This window comes from Bombus affinis, chromosome 9 (genome assembly GCF_024516045.1).
Source record: "Bombus affinis isolate iyBomAffi1 chromosome 9, iyBomAffi1.2, whole genome shotgun sequence".
Lineage (NCBI taxonomy): Eukaryota > Metazoa > Arthropoda > Insecta > Hymenoptera > Apidae > Bombus > Bombus affinis.
In genome coordinates this window covers 14,064,514-14,078,175 of record NC_066352.1, presented here as the reverse complement: position 1 = coordinate 14,078,175, position 13,662 = coordinate 14,064,514, and the positions used below count along the sequence as shown (strand labels likewise).

Below are 13,662 nucleotides of genomic sequence, written 5' to 3'. Positions count from 1 at the left end.
TATAGGAATTTCGGCGCACCCTTTCGCCCTGTGTTCCCTGCCATTCATTCGCAGTCAGTCCATTGGCGAATAAGTACGAGTTTCCAACAACCAACTCTCACGGTTGAACGTCGAAATTAATAGCGGACCGTTGTTAAAAATAAAGGGGCGAGCATGCGATCAATTCTAGAGTTCCACCGATGAGAATAATGTCTGCGAGCATCTGTAATCGCGTTATACAGCCGATCTTCTGATTTTTCAGGATTTTGAGGATATCGCGTGTATAGGCTTATCCTGTTGCAATTTGTCGTTGTTCGTTAGGGGAGTTTCGTTGAAAGAGATTCGATCGAAGAATTTTTATACAGCGTGAGTATCGGTCGAGAGATTCGCATCTACGAACGAAATAATATTTTCTAAGCGACAAATAATAAATAATAATACTTACCTTAAATACTGTTTATTTATTATTCTTTCGTGCATTTCTATGGACGTTCTGTGAAAATTGATACTGCGACCATAGATAAAGGTTACTGTATTCCCTGGATATACCGTGATCTATGACGAACTTTTTGGAACTACGACCTCCGCAACGCGAGGTTAAAGCATATTGTTGTAGGGTAATGTTTCTTTTTAAGAGAAGGGAAGTAGTTCTTGGCAAACGGAGACATCGCGGGGCAAAAGCAAGTGTCTGGCTCGGATCGAGTTAAGAGGAGGATAGACTCGTTGGTTGCTCCAGGCATGACATTATAAAGGAACGATAAAACGTCGCTGAAATAGGTAGATATGTTTCCAGTCGACTCGTATGCTTTATTAAACGAAAGGACGACCTTTTTTGCTTCTTATTGTTCGAGTATAGTACACCTCTTAAGATTATCCTCTCTCAATTTGCTCGAAAGAATAGAAAATAGCACGATGCAAGCATTTCACGATCTCATTCACGGTCGTTTCAATTTCATCGACTTAACTTTTTAATGCTCGAACTGCGTCAAGGTCTCCTTTATTTCTTTTCTATTCTTCAAACGATTGAAATGTAAGTAGTTTGCTAGTTCGCTGCGTTTTAACTCCCACTCTTTACACGCTTCATAGTGATTTCAATCGATCAGACAGCGTTGTCCAAGTCGTCGTCCAAGTACTGGTTCGCTTCCTGGAAGCTCAAAGAGCCGTTCAAATAACACGATCCTCCGTTTCCGCCGCGGGAAATGGAACATATTGTCGTTGCAGGCATAATATTTGGCGTGGTAGCCATAATAAGATCAGAACACGCTACCTCGAGGACATCGAGGGCAACTTGCGCCTTCCGTTGCTACCTTACATAATAGCGAACCTCTACGTTCTGACGTAATTAGCGCAGTAACAGCAGCAAGTGAAACGGGCTCGTTTAAAATAGAATATTTGAGATTATGAAACGAACGAAGACATTCGACATATTCGAAGGATTAAACGAAAAGAATTTGGACTTTCGTGGACCTTTGATGAGAACTTTCGCGCGGTACTATCGAACTTTGAACTTTGAACGTCGATCGACGATTCATTAATTTCTCCTGTTCGTTCTTTTCTCCTGATAAATCAAATGTTTTTCTTTTTAACAGTTACACTCACCTTTGAACTCGTTTTTTTATTTTTTTCTCTATGCTCGTTCTTTCAATTCGTCCATATCCTCGTTGCTAGACAGTGTGTTCGTTTCTCCGTAAATCCTTTTCTTCCTTTTTCTTCTTACGGTTCTATCGTTTGTCCTCGTCTTTTTTTTTTTTTTTTTAATTCGAAAGCATAGCAGAGGTTGGCCACGGAATAAAAAAAAATGGCTGGTAATTTACGACGGTTCTACCGTGACACTTTACGCGCGTAGCATTGCTCGTCCGTTCTATTTATAAAGCGAATATCATACATCACGATTTCTTCAATTACCGAGCGGATTTTATGGCTGCCGCGCTGCTTTGTGGCGATTCGAACCACCGGATGTTCGTGCAGCTTTCATGGCCACGCGATGTTGCACGACACCGCCCGAAAAATCTTTGAAATCCTTCGAAGGGTTACAGCGCGCTGTACGTCATATTTTCGAAAGATCGACGATTTCCTGCAAACTATCTAGTTTATTCGGTTTCTGGACGATGTTGCAATTAGTTACGATACTGAGATCGCGTGTATCGGGAAAAATCGACGACGCCTTGAGAAATTCTTCTCCCTCTGTTCCTTTATCTTCGGAACTTGGATTCTCAAAAATCTGTAAAACCTACAAAGAATTCCTTTTAAAATTCTTCGTCTCCTCGGAAAACGATAGACGTAAAACGAAGTACGAAAGAAAAGAATTGTTTTGTTTGTTTGGGCATTCTACCTTTCTTTTGTTTCTTGAAATCTTTTGTTGGGTGTCTGGCCTTTTTCTAAAACACCTTGATCTCATCTATATTCCTGCAACTTCAAACTGTCCTCTTGCCAAATCCAGCATTTCAACCTCAAGTTTCCGAGATCGTAACTTACGAGCTGCGACAGTAGTCAGGGATCGCGTCAACGCTAGTTACAAGCATAAAAGCAACTTCCTCGCTAGTAACGCGAACAGGTTGTCGCGTGGCGAAATCTGAGGAACGAGCGTACCGGTTCTGCGTCCAAACTCTCAACGAAAATGCCATAACGGACGAAGAAACGGGTATGCTCGATGCACATTGTTTCGACGGCGTGTGAAACGCGTCGAGGTATCTTTTCGACGTGGGGAAACTCGGTTCAGAGACCGGTAACATTGATAAAATTCTGTCCTGTGATCATCGTTGTTCGTGGCGACGACGGCTGGCTATTTTGCATATGCAACTCGCTCGCGTTTTACGACTCGGCCCGAATTACGTCTGACAATGTGTCTCCTGGAGTGGAACGATGTCGTCGTGACGTTGTTCGTGTAATTTGCAGATGTGTTGCCGCGTTACACCAACAATGGAGAACGGCTGGTTATGGTTGCAAGTAGTTTCGAAGAAGAACGAACCGGTTGCTCGTGTGCATTCCATTTTCCTTCGAAATTACTATTGTTAGTCCCTTGGCTTACAAATATTTTTCTCTGTATTCGACGTACCGAATTGTTACGTTTTATCAATTGACATAATCTAACACCTGTTCAGCGACGGTGTATCTTTGATGGCCGTTGAAGGTTTTCAAGTTTTCTTTTTTTAATTTTTGGAAAGAAGGAAGCAAGAAGACTAAATAAATTCATAGATATTTACGATCTTTTTCCTTTCCAGACATAACTCGTGGTTTCAGAAAGCTCTATCCCAAAAGGTCAAGCTTTTAAGCTTTTGTACAATTTATGAGTCTTGTTAGCTTGAGCGTGACCAGAGAGAATGCTTGTGAGGACCAGATACCAGAATCGCTTGTATTGTAGCTTTAGAGGATGAAATTGGTCTTTTCCGAGGAATTCGTCCAGATTCTTTTCGTGGGATTTTATTTGATCTTGTATGGAGACAACGTTTCATTGATTTTTAACGTGTAAGTTCGTTCTGTCACCACCGTCGTACCATCTACAAAATAACGTTTTATATCGATCGAAGACCAAGCTTCTGCTCGATTCTTATCGTCATAAATTTTTTTTTTATCAAAAGGTTACCATACGAAAATCGTCTCTTCTTTGAATTTAAAAAATTAAGCCATTAAATTTTCATCGACTTTGTCATACTGTTTATTTCACTACGTTTCTCTTTTAATGCGAAAGTTCCGCTACAAGATCTTTTTCTACTTTAAATTAAGAAATATTAAATCCTTGAATTTTCACGATAGCTCAAAGTAATCGCGTGAAATGGTATTTGAAGCTTCGAGCCGTCAAACAAACAATCCAGATCGCGGTGAACAAAAATCACTGGAGGGTAAAGGAAACAGGTTGAAGTGTGACGCGCCTCGACCAAGCATGCTAAACCATTTTTCCCGTTGAGTTATCGTTGCATCGCGTCGAGTGACGGTCATGATTGTTGTTCGGGGGGACAATATGTTACCGCGTGTCCATTTGTAACGATATTTTCCAGCTCTCCGCCGCGTGACATTTCTCTCAACGCGTTCACGCGAGCATTTTTAGCATAGGCAACCAGTAGGCTATCCGTCGCTTCCTCGAGACTCTTCTCGAAAATTTAATTTCTTGTTAGAATCTTTCTATTGGAGACTTAGGTAACTATATGTATAAGAAGAAATATTTATTCATTTACACGACTAAAATTCTCCATTTGATGGACGTTCATCGATTCAAAGACGTAGAATCAGCCTGTGACAGTCGTGACATGCCATTTTTATACACATGGCGCGTTATATTTTATATTAGGTTGTCCGAAAAGTGTCTTTCTTTTACAGACACGTCTTTTACAACGTTGCATTTTTATACAAACATGGAACCTGATCTATCGAACGTTGTGATCTTTATTTTGATAGAACAAAATGGATCATACGTAATTCGATAAAATAATACAAAACGGAAAATGTTGTGTATCCATTATTTCCTTATAAAACGAAAGAAACTTCTCGGACGACCTAATAGTAATGCTCGAGTACATTTACTTTGATCGACGAATATTACAATTTGAAGTAAATTTAGTTGGAGAATATTTTGTAGCACGGTATTATATTGTATCGATAATGCTAGATCGATATCAGTAAATAAATCAGACAGATCAATAGTAACGAGGATTTTTTGATTTCTAATTTATCGACTTTTCGCGAATTTACAAGTTTGCAATGTTTCGTGACTGTGGATTCATTTTGATTGACAAATATTATAATTTCATCTATAATTGTTTACAGAATATTCTGCGATATAATATTATATTCCAATATTATTTGAAGTGTTCTTTGATTTTCAATGTGTTGATAAGCAATGCAACTGATTTCGGTTTGATCGAGGAATATTGTAATTCGACATGAAATTATTTTGGCAATATTCTGTACGATATTATATTGCAATAATTATTCGAAGTTTTCTTTGCATTTTTAATTGATCGATGTTTCAGGGCTTATTGATTTAGGATGTTTCACGATTTAAAAATATTAAAATTTAATGTTTAACATTTATGTTAACATTTAATGTTTTAAAATTTATCTTTAATCGCGCGAAGAAAAAATTTGGCATTGAACAATTTTTCTGTTACTTCTGTTCCAGTTTGCCTGAATTTTACGTAGAAGCTCGTTACAAGAAGATTTAATACCACGATTACCTCAAGAACTTATCTGGAACGGTGTTATCTTCTTTACTGCAACTGGTAAGAGCAATAATAAAATGATCCTCCTTTTTCCTTATATATCCACTCTACTAACAAAGAATTTGGAATCACCTTCTCTATCCAAATGCTATTAACCGAAATTACTGGTATTAACGATATTAATTAATCATTCAAAGTTGATACTACAGATATGGAAATACTAATTTCTCTTCGAAAATGATATTAACGTTATCACTCGTTAATTCGAAATTAAAGCAGATATTAATAGCAATTCCCTGAAATTGGCTAAATTCGTGGTTGCTTGTTCTCAAAAACTCGTTTCTCAAATAGATCTTGTTGAAGTAATTACTTCAAGAAAAACTCTACATTTTTATTTTTAGCTAGAAAAATTTACCGAACGTCCAGCTGGACAAATTGTAAAGTACAAATGAAATAATAAAAAGAATCTTTATTTTTGTATATCCGTGACCTGGAGACCTCTATTACAAAGAGAATAGAATTTAGTGAAAAATTTCAAAATAAGCGGAGGTCCATATTATTGTGCCCTTGAATACAGATTTTGTTTTGGGTTACGAGGTTTAGAAACAAAAGAGCTATAAGTAGATTTCTATTGCTGTTTCTTGTAGCCCTCAGCTGGAGCTACACGCCAAGGTTATCTTTTTGGTAATGTCCTTTGCTATAAATAGACGAACGTGCTTCCTATCATCCTTCCTATTGTATTGTAACATTGAAAGAGTGAGATTCTGGATCAGCATACACCATACCTGTACTTCTACCTATACTTATTTTAATATATTAGGTCATCCCATAAGTTCGTTCCGTTTTTCGAGCGGTTATATATGTTAAGATTGTTTACATACCTTTCAGTTTCATGAAAAAATGTAATTCCCCTCTCGTTATACAACTTCTTCCCATTTTTCAAGTGCATTGGTCCCTTATCGCCGTATGTTTATAAATCGACACATGAAATGTATACACAAAAGTCGGCACGAACTTATGGGATGACCTAATATTTTTCTATTACAAATTCATCCACTCGTTCCTCTATCAGTCAACCTCAACAGACCTAAAAGTTGTCTAATTACAATTATTTATATATATAAAAAAATATTAAAAAAAATAATTGAAAACCGATTGTTCCACCGTTGATGAAAAATGCTGTATCGTTAAAATATCAGCGTGTCTCTCTATTCTGCTAACGATTTTTTAAAATTCTCCGGTTACGAAATAATTCGATAGCTCGTTATCGACGTAACGAAGAATCTGCATTAATAAATAAACGCACAGAGTCGCAAAATTGTACGAAATCCGTAGGAACGAAGGGGCATCAATTAGGATTCAATGAAACTAATTGTCCAGCTTCAGTTTCGTCCTTGATTTTTCGCGTTTTCCGTCGGCTATCGACTTTCTCGAGAACGGTCGCTCATTCCTAACCGATCACGATGTGGATTAACAAGACGAACGTGATGAATGGAGAGCTTTATTCGTTACGGGCAGCGAAACTTTTTTTCCCCCTTTGCCGCCTGCGAATCGATTTGTCGAGCGGCACAGACATCGTCACCACGAAACTAGATTTATTGCAGCTTCCTGTCGGTTGCGTTTGTTTCTCGTCTTCTTCCTCATTCTGGTTTTTTAATACTCTTTCTTTGTCACCAATCGATGGTGGAAATCGTTCGGGGACAACGGCTATAATGTCCCTATTGATTTACAAGTTTCTTGAAATTACGCCTCACAGATCGCTCGAATGCGAAATTGCGATTAATGGGATATCGTGCAACGTGTAAATACTAATTTCTATTTTTGTGAATATTTCGGACACCAAAGCCGGGTGGCGGTAACGTGTACAAAGAAAAATTGCGCGGAATGATAATATATTTTATAATATTATTTTTTTTTTATTTATTAGAATATTTACAATCAATTCTCGTTGAGAATTTTCAGTGACTTCATTTGGCGTGATACAATGACATGGTTTATAATAGTTTATATTGTTGGTTCTAGTAGGATCTAAGGATTTAATCTAAAGGGTATTTTCTTTTTAGTCTGCGTATCTGGTCCGTTGTGTCAAGTAGTTGGGTGACTAATGGGTTGTGGTGGTTGTTGACTCTTGCGTTGTATCTGCTTCTGGATTTGTATATTTCATCTTTGACTGGTAATATTAGGTTGCCCGAAAAGTTTCTTTCGTTTCATGAGGTGATAATAGACAAACAACAATTTCTGTTTTATACTATTTTATTGAATTAGGTATGATCCATTCCATTATATTTCTATTATTATGTTCGTGCATAATTCGATAAAGTAATATAAAACAAAAAACATTGTGCGTCTACCATTTCCTTATAAAACGAAAGAAACTTTTCGGACAACCTAATATATTTAAAGGTCATGAAAATCGGCGAGGTGTAACCCGATGTAAATAATCAGCATAAAATACACTAACAATATTAATGACTGAATTTGTAACTCGAAAAATTCTAAAGACTGTTAACGCAACTAAAATTTTCCAACTTACAACTTGCAACTGATCGCTTTGCTACTGTTATTTTGTTGTTAAATTATAGCGCAGTAAAGTACAGCTAATAGAGAAAATTAAATATACCGACAAGATAACATGTTCGAAGTACATTGTAGAAAACAAAGGAATAAGAAATTCCGGTAGTCTTTGTTATTTCAAATAATGGAACATCCTGTTGCATTTATTTGGTAAATTGTTGCAGTTTCGTATTTTTCATCCGCGCATCTCGACGTCTCCGTTTTGTTGTACGCGCGAAGAAAAAAAATCTGTATCTTCTTGAATAGAGGAACCGTCCTCTGGCGCGATACAGAGTTTTTACGAGTTCTGAACGGAATAGAAATAAAATTTAACGAAGAAGCGACGTAGGTTATTAATTGAACAGCATTTTTTCCCTTGTTCTCTGGTAGTGAGCAATATTTCCTGAATCGAATAACCAGTACAATAAAAAAAAAATTGGTTTAATAAAAAATGGCAGGAAGAGCAAATCGAGAAAGAATTATTCGTTGTCTCTCTTGGTAATAAAGGCGAAATTTAATATCGTATGCAACAAACATACAGCAAGGCAAACATAGTTATTAATTGAAAAATTTTATTTCGTTTTGTAAATCGACTATTGTATTTTCGGCGCAACAAAGTTCGAACACCCTTGTCATTCGTAACACTCGGTCAAGAGCGAAAAGTGGCACGAGTTCCTTAAACAATTTGAATAAAAACTTGTAAATTGTAAAAAAACGTTAATTTGTAAATATTTCTTTGGTCTACCAGCGGAAATAATTGAGATTGTTTATTCCTTCGAGAGAAAGTTTTCCAAATGGAGTATCTTCGAACGGAGTATTTAATTTTTATCGAAACAACTTTGATAGACTGGAAATAAAAAAAAAAGAATTTTTCGAAAGCTTGGACGATAAAAAATTCGCCCTTGGAACGGGTGATTCAGTTTGCCTACGAAAAGTTGCGATAAAGAAGGACTAGCAGTGGAAATATCTGCGACGTGTCTTTCGCAAGATGTACATTTTACCTATAAGCTTTTTATCCGCGATCTTGGATCCATAAAGACGACAGGATAAAATAAGCTGTTAAGGTAAACTTTCATAGCTTGATATGGCAGCTTGAAAATGGCTAATATAATCTATCAAATGTGACGAAGATCTACAGCTACAGGAAAGGATAGTCCATGGTAAAGGAAAAAAATAAATTGACGAAACGTAGTTGAAATTTTACCCACGAGGTGAAAGTGTGCTTGAAATTGAAAATTGTTGACCTGTCTTGCAACGCGCGTGCTTATTTTGTTTCCCTTTTCAACCTTTCTCACGCGGAACGTGCACCCTGGACAGCTCGAAAAGCCATCGTCGTCGTATCTTCGACGTTACGCTCGTTGGAAACTCGTTTGACGAGAGGTAGGTCGAAACAAAAATGAAGCGTTTTTCGAGGGTAGAAGATTTTCAGACGCTTTGTTCCTCGATAGTAGGACTTTTCACAGAAGTGTTACCAACACTTTTTTTCCATGCTATACATCGACTCGTTCGTTGTTAAAAAAATCGGGACAGATAGCGGCGAATAACCGAGAAAATATTTCTAATGAAAAGATAGACATCTCGATCGAGTTATTTTCTTTTATTTATCTCGCGTACCTTGATTCCATTAATCGTAAATCTAACTCGTAAATCTAATCAACCAACGAAGAAACAATTTTACCGCGACAAAATTTATCAAAGTACGGATATCTCTACGCATAACGATACCCCAAAACAATTAATTCGGAATACGAACCAAAACTGTACAGTGGCAAGAGCAACAAGAACCCTTTACCTTAAACATGGAATCCGAACTTTCTTCTTGAAGCGTAAAACACGATGGCGCAGCTTCGATGTAGTCGCGTTTGCAGCCGCGACAGAGATGAATATCGTCGTCTTATCGGTGCAGCGGGACACGTGTATCATCCCTGAGCAAGCTCGGAGTGGTCGCGATGCCTGCAGATGGCCCGGCATGATAAGTGACCCTAGTGTCGCGGGACCTGGGCTACTTATTTTCCCCGGAGGGGATGACATTACAACGACTACGGCTACGACGAAACGAACGAGGCCGCGGCCAGAGGGGCTTGCAACCTGGCGAGAGAGAGGGTGTCGGTGGAAAAAGCGTGGGAAGAAAAAGGGGAAGTTGAAAAGAGGAAGGGAAAAAGAGGCGCGCCGATGTTTCCGTACGAATGGAAACGGGCACGCGATAGAAAAGGCCGGGTCTCTCCAATTTGCTGAGAGCTCTCCATCTCCCCGTGGCTCGTTCTCTGTTTCACTCTTCACTCTGGATTCTCCTCGAGTTTCCCTTTCTCTCTCACGTTTGTTCGTTCGTTCGTTCGTTCGTTCTTTCTTTCGCCTACTTCGGCCCACGTTCACCTTTCTTTCGTTCGTGTGCGTTCACACTTCATCTCCTCGGCTATCTTATTACGCCTGTACCACCTTGCCTCCTCCAGGATTTCTCTTCGGTTTTTCGTTTTCTTGCGCGCCGTTCGACCGAGTTGGCAAACTAAATACTCCGACCGGTTCACTGGCGCCTGCTGACATGTTTGCGAGATACTTCGTTCAAACTATTTCGTCGAACATAGCCCGCGATTGCGACGTGTTTCGAAGATCCGTGGACGAGCAGTATGGGATACTTTTCTTAAATACGACAGATAGTACTCGGCATTGCTTGAATATCGCAGTTAGCATTGCGGATACTTTAACGTTGGTGCTACCTGTGCGCAGGATTTCTGTGGCCAGTGGCAGAGTGGTTGTTAGGATATTCGTGCAAATTCCTATTTCTATAAACGTAATTGAAAGAATTAAACTGAAATAGAGATTTGTTCGTTTCACCTACTAGATATCGTAACACGTGATTTACGATAGACACGTGATTTCGTAGACCTTCGATGAATATCGCGCGTGTCTTACAAATTTTTGTATCTTCGCCATAAATGTATAAATATCGGCAGTGTGATTATCAGCAAAAATTAGATGTCGATTTATTTTTGAAAAATTTGTAAATTTAAGAAATCTCAACTGTGTTAACCGACTGAAGGAAGATCTCAAATAAGATGCAGTCTTCGCGCAACGTTGTTTCTTAATGGGAATAAAAGAAACTATTTTTTATTAAATTTTTACGACCTTCCAGGTTGTAGTGTTTTATTAAATCTCCTCTAACGCGGTTGAAGCTTTAATTTACGGAGAGCTTCTACTAACAAGCAAAACATGCTTGATGACGTCAGGCAATAAAATTTAAGGTCGTGCAGGTGTCGACGCGAGTAGTAGCTCGAATTACTTAAATTGCTAAATTACGCCCGAAGATAGGAACAATAAAGATCTACAACAATAAGAATGTAATTCCGTTTTAACAGCTCGAATTATGCAATTTGTGTTCGACTAACTATGTTGAAGCGTTCGTGCAAGATTACGTCGACTATACAAGGTGTCTTCTATCCATTTTGTCGCTTCTATCGCGTGTTAGATGTTACAACGGATAGGAAGGGATCGCCAATAAGGTTTATCGGAGTTTGATTCCACCTTTTTCCTTCGGCCTGATATCCAAGCTCTCGTCTATATCACAAAACACGAGGTGGAGAGACCATAAACGAAGCAAATCCCATTTCTGACGACTAGGCCGAGAGAAGAATAGATCTTGAGGTTTATCGGACCAAGATTCGAAGGTTCGCCCCTCGTTTGTTCGACTCCATTTTTAGATCGGTTGATAGAGTTGTTTAGATAGTTGGATATCTTTTTTCTTCTTATTTCGGTATATGAGTGATTGATTTCTTTAATATCGTCGACTCTAATATGGTCTTTAAGCGTTTTTGTGCCCTTCATAGTGTTCGGAATTTTGAGTGGCCGTTCGTTTATGACTCGAACGGGTTCTATCCCTTCTTTAGGAAATTTCAAATTACATGTCCTCCTCGAGCTGTAAACCTAAAGACTCCGAGGTCAGATAAAAAACCCCGGGAACAGCCCAGCCGGAAAGACACGATGGACAGACAAAACCCAACGGCTGGTAGGGAGAATAAGCAACGTAGGAGGACAGTTCATCGACAGACATCGTACCGTGCGGGTAAAATACTTCACTCTTATCAAGATCTTACCATCGCCGTGTTCATAACATCATACTTTACTTTTATACAACAAGTGCAAATACAGTGCTAGATTACTCTAACATTCGATCTATTAAACGATCCTCCACCTTGAACGTTAATTCATTCGAGGTACACGATATAGACCGATCGGTTTAACCTGACCGGCTGCTCTTTCGTCGAGAACACACAGAATATTTTGAAGCTCGTATTTTAAAACTGTTTTTTTTAAACGAAGAAATACCTCGATATCGCGGATAATTTTAATAGCCATTGGTACAGTTGAGATATATTACGAATGTGAATTTAAATGGAATTAAAATTTGATCGTATAGGTTGAATTTTCGTAACGCGACGTTAAATTTGTAGAAAAATGCTAGGTTTTAGATTCTCAGGAGCAGATAGGTGGTGGTTTTATCGGATATTGCTTAGAGACGTGGTCCACGGGTAGCACGAGCGAGATAACAATAGCGTTTGTTTTAAGCGCGTTCCTTAGAATCTCGCGAGGACGAGGAAAGAAGCCGGGGTTCGGCAGAAATTTCTGTAAAAGCCACTCAAGCCGCCGGAAGTGAAGCACGTTAAGCGATGTTTCCTCACGATTCTTCAATTTTCCCCTTGTTTTTCATCGAGTGCTCTCCAAAAGGCACGGAACGTGGATGGAAAATTAAGTTGCGATTTTACAATCGATAAAACGATTCGGTGGGACGCGTGACTGAAAGATTTTTCAATTTTCCTCTCCTTTCAATTTTTTCCTTTATTTTGTTTCCTTTATCAGTTTGATTTACCGATAAATAAATCGAGTTTGGATTTAATATTAACGTAATTATCGTTTTTCTCACAATGGAAGGCTCAAGATACATCGAAAATTGAAATTGAAAGAAGAAAGATCTTAAAGGAAGACCACAGCGGAAAAGTCACGTTTGCGCTTTTAACACGAGAACAACTCTCAAATTCTGAATATCTAAATAAGATCGGGAAACGTCAAAGAATCGTTGCATCCGTCGCCATTCCAATCCCTGTGGCGTTGCTTCGTGCCACTTGCCTTATTTAAAAGCTCTCTTCTCCCGGTGAAACCAGTTCGCGAAAGCTACCCTTATTCCATTCCTTTCCTCGATTCAAGCTGTTCCTCCCGAGAGACGAACAGTTAATTTGTAAATCTCCGCTAAGTGCACGATCGAATGGCTCCGTTCGTCTGGCGAGACTCGAGACGATCGTCTCTCCCTTTTGAGGGTGAACGGAAGCCTCTCTTTGCCGTGATTTCACCGTATCAATAGGCAGTAACTACGAAGTTCGTCCTTTGACCATCGGTTTCGTCTCGTTACGAGCGAAATTCGAGCTGGTCAAGCGACTTGTTTTGAGAAATCCTCGAGGAAAACGAAGCAGTTGCCCTGCCAGCCAACTAGACTCATCGAATTTTCAATTACGTGGCTGGTTTGCGCAGTTGCAAACGATTAGCGATACGCGTCAGTGAAGCTTCGTATAACAAAATTTTGCTAAACAGAATTTTGTAAACGGAGAATCAAGGATTTAATCCGCTGCTGTACGAAACTACCTATTTCAGACTTATGAGAACGATGGTAATACTTTTTTTTAATGTTGGATAAATTCAAACTCGTTTCGGCGAGACACTGTTCGTCGCATGATTTACAATTAAATTTGATAGAAATAAATAATCAGAAGCGAAAAGAGCTTTATTTGAACGAAACGGTTACACAATTCGTTGGGAATTCAAAGGGCACGTTTCCTGTTTTTCTCGTTCATTCATTGGTTTGGCTTCAAAGTGAAAAGGTAGCTCCTGCGACGATAAAGCATTTCAGAAAATTTCAATGAAATTTACAATGCGAACTTTGAAACACCGCTGCCAAGAAATATCGCGAATAAAGCGAAATCTTAATAAA

General features: G+C 38.7%; 1 protein-coding gene across 2 annotated transcripts in view; it reads left to right on the top strand.

Moving 5' to 3' along the window:
* Positions 1–2,898: 2,898 nt before the first annotated feature.
* LOC126920376 (neuroligin-4, Y-linked-like) overlaps positions 2,899–13,662 on the top strand; it is a 329,725-nt gene continuing 318,961 nt past the window's right edge. For both annotated transcript variants that reach the window (XM_050730674.1, XM_050730673.1), the window contains exons 1-3: positions 2,899–3,109; positions 3,201–3,444; positions 5,096–5,195. The gene's annotated coding sequence lies outside the window, so the exon portion shown is untranslated. The remainder of the gene's footprint in view (positions 3,110–3,200; positions 3,445–5,095; positions 5,196–13,662) is intronic.